This window comes from Haliotis cracherodii, unplaced genomic scaffold (genome assembly GCF_022045235.1).
Source record: "Haliotis cracherodii isolate W230 unplaced genomic scaffold, xgHalCrac1.p SCAF_1, whole genome shotgun sequence".
Classification (NCBI taxonomy): Eukaryota; Metazoa; Mollusca; class Gastropoda; order Lepetellida; family Haliotidae; genus Haliotis; species Haliotis cracherodii.
The window spans coordinates 18,095,894-18,106,937 of NW_027266264.1; positions in this window are offsets into that span (position 1 = coordinate 18,095,894).

The following is an 11,044-nucleotide window of genomic DNA, read 5'->3' on the forward strand; positions in this document are numbered from 1 at the left end:
AGGAAGATCCTATGAATGGACTTCCTGTGAACATAATTTAAATGTGTAATGATTTCTGAGGAAGAGAGGTTATCCGGAAGGCTGTTATTGTCACTAAAATCAGTTTTAAACAGTTTACTTGAAGTTCACCAAGGACATGTAGACGTCATGTGAAAATGGTAGCCATGTCAATTGTTCAGTATATTTGAAGAACAATAGCTTCCACGTTTCAGTGATAAACACAGACGGATGTACGGAGATGGCACATACAAATTATCAGATACAGTAAACTACGTTTATAACGAACATGCTATTAACGAACTGATCGATACAACAAACTTAATTTTAGTCCCGATCATGTGTTGTATATATGTTGTATATATGCTTAAAACGAACTACGGTTATTACGAACTAAAATTAGTGGTCCCATTGAATTCGTTATAACCGTAGTTTACTGTAGTCGAATTAATATTTACCGGATTTGTAAGCAGGGTATGTGTTAATAAGCAGTAGCAATTAAATAACCAGCATGGCTAACATGCAGCACAACTGTATCAGGATTAGGTGTAACAAACGGGTGTATGATAACACAGGCACACATATGCATTTTGAACCGCATGGACGCCAAGCGGATGTGATTTACATCTCCATTAGTAGAGGCGGGTACAGCAACAAGCTAATTTGTTCGACGGTAGATGTAGATGTATGTTTCATTGAAAATACTATTGCGCCCATAAATATATCCAGTTTCAAATAAACTGGCAGTAGAGCAGGTTATGCAAGGGACATAACTCGCTTCTCGATTACTGGTTGTGCTGCCATTCCATTTCTCCAGCAAGTCGTATTTCTGAATGATCGTTGACCAGAGCCTATCTAATGTATAAGCCACGGGTTACATGCAACAATACTGACAAGAAATAATATTGAAAAACAGTGATCTTTTAACAGATAAAACTGTGCAAACTATGACAGGAATCTGTTGATATGAACTTACATCAAGCACAGCCAGCAAAGTTGTATCAAGGGAGGCTACCCCATAATTCCTTCCCTGCCTTACCCCCCAGGTGATGCGAGCAGTCCATCAGACCTTGATGATGTTCAAGATTGAAGGTAACTCAATGCAACAGAATTTAGTTGCTGTAAACAAATAAACATTTTTTAATGACAGAGTTGTACAATTAAACTATTTCTTATGACGCTTTGTGTACAGGTACTCCTTCCTGTGCTAAGGGTTGTAACGTTGTTGCTGCGTTCTACACACACTGGTCTAAGCTGGCCCGTAACACGAAGGGGTGTATATAATTTTGTACATAAAATGACCACGTACACAAGTAATCTTTTACATGAAACAATCTTAAAAAGGATAAAAAAGAGTTATTTTGTACACAATAAAAAATAATGCCCAAGTAAGTCAAAGGACGACACAATGCAAAATATGACTGTTCTTGACTATATTTCACAGATTCACGAATTATATCTGAGACCTTCAAACATTCGTTTCAGTTACCTCCCTTTGAAATAAACACATAATGGTTAATGAAATGTGTGTTCTTAAAAGGCTTATCAATTTTCAAATAATTGGTTATCAAATAATTAACAGTTGTTTTTCATGTATAATTCAGGAATTTCTGTTTCACTCAACAGTTCAATGTCACTCAATGTTTTGTAGAGACTTGGGAGGAACGCTCAACTTCGAGCCACTTTGTAACAACCGATATGATGCCACACCCATGAATTAAAATCTTTAAAAAAAATAAAAAATTAATTCCAGATGATCAAAGTATATATTTCGATTAAACATTGGCTTATATGAAAATGTGTACAAAAGTTTTTTCATGTTCAAGATTACATTCTAAACTGTGTACAAGATTGCAGAAATTTCTGTGTCGTCGTTTTGTGTATGAGATTACTGCAACCCACACAAAGCATGGTCTGAACCCTTTTTCACAAAATGATTTGAGCGCCACAATTGGTTAAACATTCATTCTGCACTTAAAGGTGCCTTGTAGCACGTGTATGACATGTCAAAAATTAAGTTAAATGTCAGCTCGCAACACAGCTTGGTGCATGTGCAGCAGTGGCAGAAAACATATTCCACATGCATCAGGCAATGGTGACTCACACTGTATAAATACAAAGAGTTCTGGTTTATTTTTCTGGTTTATTTTTCAAATATTTTCCACAAGAGAATGTTTTGTCAAAGTGTAAAAGTAGGGATGTGTTTCAAGTAGGGTAATGTCCTCGTAACACTGACTTTCTTAGAAATAAGGGGCCTCGGACATTCCCCTCGACTTAACATATCTGTTACTTACCTTGCATACCCTTTAATAATTTGAATGTCAAAAGTATTATGCAAAAATCCCTGTCCTTTTTATGGTAATTTGCTTTAGTACATATAATCTATAGGCCAATAGCTTTAAAATACAGTATTTGTTTTTGACATTCAGAAATCTGCATTTTACTGCTGCGGTGACAAACAGGTGAATGTATCTGCTATGTAATATGGAGACAGGAATTTATGTGTAATTTCTTGAAAGTGTTTCCTACAAAGTGATTTTTTGTTATTTATTGAACAAACCCTTTAAGATATTTTCTTTCATAAATGGTTTCTATTGTAGACAGGTCCAGTAACTGTAATTACTATATGGTGTTTATGTCTCATACACAGAAACTTATCTTTTTGATGTCAATCTTAGAGACAATGTCAAGTCAGGTAAGTGTTATGCCCAGGTGTTATCGATGTATATAAACTTGACACCCACCAATCCTTAATCCACCGCCATAAGCCGTTTCCCTAAAATCACTTAATTCAAGCTGTTTAATTAGGTAAGTAGCTAGTGTGTCTAGGCAGCCCCTAATTGCCTTGGGCTAGTCATCTTGCAAGTGGTATCTCTTGGCGTGTCACATCTGTCCTGTCATGGGAAGATTAATTACAATTTATTACACCTACATGTCAAAGTTTCAAATATCGTAAACCTAATAAATACAATCACCCCTATCATCATGCTTACTCCAGGCAATATAATTGGTCCACTCTCAATAACACTTGGGTGCCAATAACATCCCATTTGTTCAGAATTCTATTTGATTGATTACTATCAGGAATTAAATGGGGACTCTTTGATGTATGAAGCACTGTGTGATATATGAAGCACTAAGTGATATATGAAGCACTATGTGATATATGAAGCACTATGTGATACTTGAAGTATTATGTGATATATGAAGGACTGTGTGTGCTTTGTTAAGCACTGCAGTAGGTGAAGCACTATGTATGGTATAGGGAAGGCTCTTTGACACATGAAGCACTGTCTGATACATGGAGGACTATTTAATATATGAAGCACTCTGTATGATATGTAAAGCACTGTGTGTGAAATGATGGAATCTTTAATATATAAAGCACTGTGTGATATATGAAGCACTGTGCAATATTTGAAGGACTGCGATATATGAATCACTGTGTGTGAAATATGAAGCACTGTTTGATATATGAAGCACTGTGATATATTGCACTGTGTGTGATGTATGAATGAGTAAGTATAGTTTTACGCTGCTTTTAGTAATAGTCCATCAATATCACGGTGGGGACACCAGAAATGGGTTTCACACATTGTACCAATGTCGGGAATCAAACCCAGGTCTTTCGGCGTGACGAGCGAACACTTTAACCACTAGGGTTTATGAAGCACTCCATGATATATAAAGCACTGTGTGTGATATAAATGAAACACTGTGTGATATATGAAGCACTTTGTGTGATATATGAAGCACTTTGTGTGATATATGAAACACTGTGCGATATATGAAACACTATGTTATATGTGAAGCACATTGTTTGATATATGAAGCAGTCTGTGAGATGGCGTAAGAATACTGGTATACTGAAACTCTTTAATCTGGAAATCCCACCTTCTGGCTGACTACGACAGGGTTGCTGTTTATGCCAAGTGACATTCCTTCATATGCATGACTTGTACATTTGGACAAGATCTGTCCTGGGTTTCTCTGTACATGGCTGTGATAATCAAGGAAAACTCGGGCTATACAACTGTGGGAAAACTCACATATGGGTGAAAATCACATGTTACCCTGGAATACACACACATGTTATTTTTTGTTTTTTATCCATATGGCTACAATAAGTCAAGCCAAGTCAAGGGTACTGCTAGATTATAACTAAAAGCAGCATTAAACTTCACTCACTCACTTGCCTCGAGACCCGTGAAGATCCGGGGTGAAATAGGTCTTGAGCATCCCATGCTTGCTGTAAAAGGCGATTATGCTTGTCGTAAGAGGCAACTAGCGGGATCAGGTGGTCAGGCTCGCTTACTTGGTTGATGCATGTTTACAGACCACCGTCATATAGCTGGAATATTCCTGAGTGTGGTGTTAAACAACAAACAAACAAACAAACAAACACTTGCCTTGAACTGTGTGGTTAACAAGTAACAAGGGCTACTCACAACGTGTTCAAGGAAACTGAGAATGAAGGTTCTATGATTTATAATAAAGAATTTGAATTATCACAACATGAGGATTCCAGGTTAGAATAGGTCCCCAGCAACCTATGCTTGACAGACGAGGTGACTGCGTGGATCGTGGTCAGGCTCAGTGACTTGGTTGATTGGTTTGTGAGACTGTCATCGTACGGTTACAGGCCGGCAAAGCCACATTTCGAAAATAGGTAGCCCAAATTGATGTGGCTCTCGCGGCAATGGTTATGGTTGCGTGATTGTATAATGTGGCTCTCGGGGTTATGCAGTCAAAACATGCTTTGTGATTCTAACAGGTTACCGTATATAACAAAACAAGTCTTGTTTTCTCATTTTCTATTCAACAAGGATAACATATTCATCAAAACTTTACATTGATGAATATGAATAGCATATGAATATCATAATGCAGATGAAGGAGGTCGCCCACGTGGTCAGCAAATTCCATCTCACTCAGGTGTGGGTTCAGGAGCTGGATCTTTAGGGACGCAATACGTGCATCGATTGCCTTGTACTTCTTTCTTCGTGAAGGTTCTGATCACTGGTGTGAGAGTCTCAGGACTGCAACCTCTTTGAGTGACTGCTCTCTCTGAAATAGCTTCACTACCTCGTAGATGTTCGGGTGGCACTTCTTGGCAAGTTTCTTTATCTTGTTGTGCAACCCTTCCAGGTGATTGTTGGTACGGTGGCCTTGGTTTTCGAAATGGTTCCAAATCTCTGGCATGAAGGCCCCCCCTTGAACCCAACAGGTTGTCACGTAGTCCATGAAGGCAGTCACTTTAGGGCCAGCAGGAGAGTCAGCAATGGCATCAAGCCACACATCATCCACTTTGTCACGAGGTACTAGAGGGAGGGCAGCAGCTCTTGTCACCAGCTTCTTCACCTCCTCATCTTCCTTATAGTCCAACACCAGACCTTCTTTCTGCACCCTCCTCCAGATACATTGGGTGAAGTGAAAGAAACACCCTCTAACTAATGTCCCAGGAAATACCTCAGTCACGGCATTGTGAGCTGCACGTTCAAAGTCCAACTGAATTGTAAGTGGGGCAAACTCTAGACCTCCTCTACTAGCAAAATCGCATAGGTACTGAAACATGTTGACATAACTTTTGTTCGATTGGACAACAAACAGTAAACTAATGGAAACATATGGCCAAACACCTCAGCATGTAAACAATAAATCTGATCAAACAACTTGGGACAGGCATAAAATGTACCATCACAAAATACAATGTCTGCAGTACACAAATGTTCAATGTTCTTGTCTGTAGTGAAGATGATGATGTCGTCACTAACACGGTGTAGGAACTGGTAGCCTCCCTCAGTCTGGGAGTACCGCGCTTAGTCATTTAAATGTGGGACACTCATATAAAGGTATCGGTAATCGGATTAATTAATTACCCGCTAGAATAGGCGAAATGCACTCAGCTGAAAATGTGGCTTTACCGGCAATAGCCATTTCTGAAATGTGGCTCTCCCGGCTAGACACCCATCGTACCCTGATGGTGAGGAACATTGCGCTGGGTGTCTGGTGCAGAATAAGTGACTTACAGACCGCCATCAAATAGCAGGAATATTGCTGATTGCATAGCGACCTATGCTTGATAGGAGAGGTGACTGCGTGGATCGGGTGGTCAGGCTCAGTGACTTGGTTGATTGGATGTAAGACTGTCATCGTACCCTGATGGTGAGGAACATTGCACTGGGTGTCTGGTGCAGAATAAGTGACTTACAGACGGCCATCAAATAGCAGGAATATTGCTGATTGCATAGCGACCTATGCTTGATAGACGAGGTGACTGCGTGGATCGTGGTCAGGCTCAGTGACTTGGTTGATTGGTTTGTGAGACTGTCATCGTACGGTTACAGGCCGGCAAAGCCACATTTCGAAAATAGGTAGCCCAAATTGATGTGGCTCTCGCGGCAATGGTTATGGTTGCGTGATTGTATAATGTGGCTCTCGGGGTTATGCAGTCAAAACATGCTTTGTGATTCTAACAGGTTACCGTATATAACAAAACAAGTCTTGTTTTCTCATTTTCTATTCAACAAGGATAACATATTCATCAAAACTTTACATTGATGAATATGAATAGCATATGAATATCATAATGCAGATGAAGGAGGTCGCCCACGTGGTCAGCAAATTCCATCTCACTCAGGTGTGGGTTCAGGAGCTGGATCTTTAGGGACGCAATACGTGCATCGATTGCCTTGTACTTCTTTCTTCGTGAAGGTTCTGATCACTGGTGTGAGAGTCTCAGGACTGCAACCTCTTTGAGTGACTGCTCTCTCTGAAATAGCTTCACTACCTCGTAGATGTTCGGGTGGCACTTCTTGGCAAGTTTCTTTATCTTGTTGTGCAACCCTTCCAGGTGATTGTTGGTACGGTGGCCTTGGTTTTCGAAATGGTTCCAAATCTCTGGCATGAAGGCCCCCCCTTGAACCCAACAGGTTGTCACGTAGTCCATGAAGGCAGTCACTTTAGGGCCAGCAGGAGAGTCAGCAATGGCATCAAGCCACACATCATCCACTTTGTCACGAGGTACTAGAGGGAGGGCAGCAGCTCTTGTCACCAGCTTCTTCACCTCCTCATCTTCCTTATAGTCCAACACCAGACCTTCTTTCTGCACCCTCCTCCAGATACATTGGGTGAAGTGAAAGAAACACCCTCTAACTAATGTCCCAGGAAATACCTCAGTCACGGCATTGTGAGCTGCACGTTCAAAGTCCAACTGAATTGTAAGTGGGGCAAACTCTAGACCTCCTCTACTAGCAAAATCGCATAGGTACTGAAACATGTTGACATAACTTTTGTTCGATTGGACAACAAACAGTAAACTAATGGAAACATATGGCCAAACACCTCAGCATGTAAACAATAAATCTGATCAAACAACTTGGGACAGGCATAAAATGTACCATCACAAAATACAATGTCTGCAGTACACAAATGTTCAATGTTCTTGTCTGTAGTGAAGATGATGATGTCGTCACTAACACGGTGTAGGAACTGGTAGCCTCCCTCAGTCTGGGAGTACCGCGCTTAGTCATTTAAATGTGGGACACTCATATAAAGGTATCGGTAATCGGATTAATTAATTACCCGCTAGAATAGGCGAAATGCACTCAGCTGAAAATGTGGCTTTACCGGCAATAGCCATTTCTGAAATGTGGCTCTCCCGGCTAGACACCCATCGTACCCTGATGGTGAGGAACATTGCGCTGGGTGTCTGGTGCAGAATAAGTGACTTACAGACCGCCATCAAATAGCAGGAATATTGCTGATTGCATAGCGACCTATGCTTGATAGGAGAGGTGACTGCGTGGATCGGGTGGTCAGGCTCAGTGACTTGGTTGATTGGATGTAAGACTGTCATCGTACCCTGATGGTGAGGAACATTGCACTGGGTGTCTGGTGCAGAATAAGTGACTTACAGACGGCCATCAAATAGCAGGAATATTGCTGATTGCATAGCGACCTATGCTTGATAGACGAGGTGACTGCGTGGATCGTGGTCAGGCTCAGTGACTTGGTTGATTGGGTGTGAGACTGTCATCGTACCCTGATGGTGAGGAACATTGCGCTGGGTGTCTGGTGCAGAAAAAGTGACTTACAGACCGCCATCAAATAGCTGGAATATTGCTGAGTGTGGCGTTAAACAACAAACAAATAATTAAAATGTAAAAATTAGTCCAACAAAAACTCCAGACCACATGACAAGACATAACTTGATGTTATTATGTTTTAATTTCAGTGATCAATATACAAACTTCATTTGAATCCTTTTCATCAAAATATACAAATAAAACATGTATTTACATGCAACAAATACACAGATAACAAACTACAAAATGACAAGACATTCATATCACTATTAGAGAATTATGTTCCATTTCATGTGATATTTCCTGAACTTAAATCACAACATCGGTTTCAACTGAAACAGTACAGTATTGTTAAAATGCCCTATTCATCCATTATTAGACATTCCATTAAAGAAACATTACAAACAACAAGTTTATCTCTGAGGATTTTCTTTCTGGATGAAAGATTTGTATCATATTTTTTCCATATAAAACCACAAAAAGGTTAAAATATTGCTTGCTTCTGATGATCTATTTAGAGGGGAGAACTTGATGGCTTGCATTTTTCATGGCAATGATTTGTTCATGCAGACATTGATTTAAGTGCAATTTCATGAATTCATCAGATTAAATATGCAAAGCAGTCCTTAGTATTTCCACATTGTATCACCATTAACATAACCACGTGGTTATAATGTGTTATAACTGTCATAATTACCATAGTAACACAGCTGATATAATAACACTGAATATAAAACGTACATTTAAATGTGTAAAACTCACAAAGTTCATAGCCATTGTTAATTCCAGTCATACTTTGTAATGTGTTCCAACAAAGTTTATTCCAGTTTTCCAGGAATATGTAAAACTGAATTAGTTGTCATTGGCCTGGAATAGCATTGGTTCAACATAATGGTGAAGGCTATGGTGGTTTGGGTAGCACATCTCTAGTAATCTAAGTCAGGGATTGATTTCGCTATATCCAAGCTGCACCAGTGCAGGTAAAACAATTGTAAGTGCAGGTAACTTTTATTGCCAGGTTGCACCCAGTGCAGGCAACATTTCCCACCACAAGTGCGCAGCAGCAGATATATTTGATAAAAGAAAACTGAATTCATTTAGAACTGGCTGCAAGTCTTTTCGAATCCAGGAAACAAAAGTTCATGAAAATAGTAAAATACACAGGTCTGCATGCAGTGAACTTGTAGAACTAATTCTTCACTAGAACAGTCACTCATGAGGTTACAATCACATCAAACAGACACTTTGAAATTTCTTTTTAAGGTTGTTTACTCGATATCATGATGTGATTTACCCAAAATAAAATACTGAAGCACATACTCAAGTTTATTTTCTCTTTGAATTTGTTTAATATTGAAAATAACTGAAAATACAGTGTTTCTATTTATGATAAACTGGTGCAGCCAATATTATGGTGGTGCAACCTGATTAATTTACTTGGCTGCACCTGGTGCTGGTGGTAAAACAGAATGAAATTGTACCCTGTAAGGAACTGTACCATATTTCAGTGTATTATGCTCTCCGCTCATGTTTTATAAACAAAACAAGAAACAATTTGTGAAGAAGATGCATATATGTTTCCTTCCTGACATTTGTATTTATTATTTTTCTATCGTAAGCTTATTCCTATTTGAGGGACAAGCATGTGCTAATATTGCAAATGTGAGAAGAAGAAAAATGTTAGAAATCAGTGGTTGATTAAAAATATACTTTATACAAACAACATTATTTGTCTTAAATTGGTGCGGCCTAATGACGTATCATGAAGCTGAACCTAGTTGTAAGAATGGGGGAGAAGTAGAATAGTGAGTGAGTGAGTGAGTTTGGTTTAACGCCGCTTTTAACAGTATTCCAGTTATATCGCGGCGTGTCAGCTTAATGTGGGAGGAAAGCCCGAAGTGATGCAGGTCTCAGACGTTTACCACTTCGGTGAAACCCACGAGCACGGGTATGGTGCTGACAAACCTAGAAACATAATCGGGGCGAACCGGGATTCGAACCCACAATCATAGGTTTCTGGCGTGCCCAAGGGACGCAACTCTGCACAGCGAATCGCGGCGCCTTAGACGACTGGGCCACCCGTGCCCCCAGAAGTAGAATAGGTCGTCTCTAACAGTGTCACTGGTAATACATGGAGTTCTCAAACAAGGAATCACAGACTTAGCTCTTGGTCCAAATGGTTGTGAGACAGGATTGTTAAAGCAAAATGTTAATAAATTGCTATACTGTCAAGAGCCAGAGTTGTTGCCCCCGGCAAAACTGCCGCATAAAAGAAAGTAAATGCTTGAAATTTGGATTTGACCAAACATTTACAAGAGTTATCAAACATTACAAGGCTGAAAACAGTCGTTAAAACACTGAAAACATTAGGTCTGGAGAGTATTGAGCAGGTGTCTATGTACAGGATTTGGCACATATTGGAAAAGGATTGCTTGACTGGATATATACAGCAATATACAGGCTATATACAAACTATATGATACACAACTTCAAACATCCACATTTAAATAGATCCTTGAAAGATATCATGTGGCAGTTTTCATATCATACCCCATATCAAACCAAGATATCCACGGGCTGATAAATCGGTGTTTTGGGTTGAAATAGGGTATGATATTATAACTGCTATATAATAACTTTTTTATCATAAAGGACTAGCAGAACGTCAAGTTGTAAAATGTATCGATTTGCAAGTGAAAGCAATACAGTTTCACCTTGTTTGGAAGACATTGTCACGGGGAAAGCTAGCCGAGTAGACGACGCACCAAGGGACGTAACTCCAATTTCTTACCACCCAGGCTGATATCAATTGCCTATTCAAAATGCATTGACAAGCCATATCAGCCCGGCAAGGGATGTAATATGGGTCTGGTTAGTACACCCCCTGAAAACATCCTTATATCATTAATAGGTATAGGATATATGTAGTTATCATTCATCAATCGCTTGTTCGGTGGATA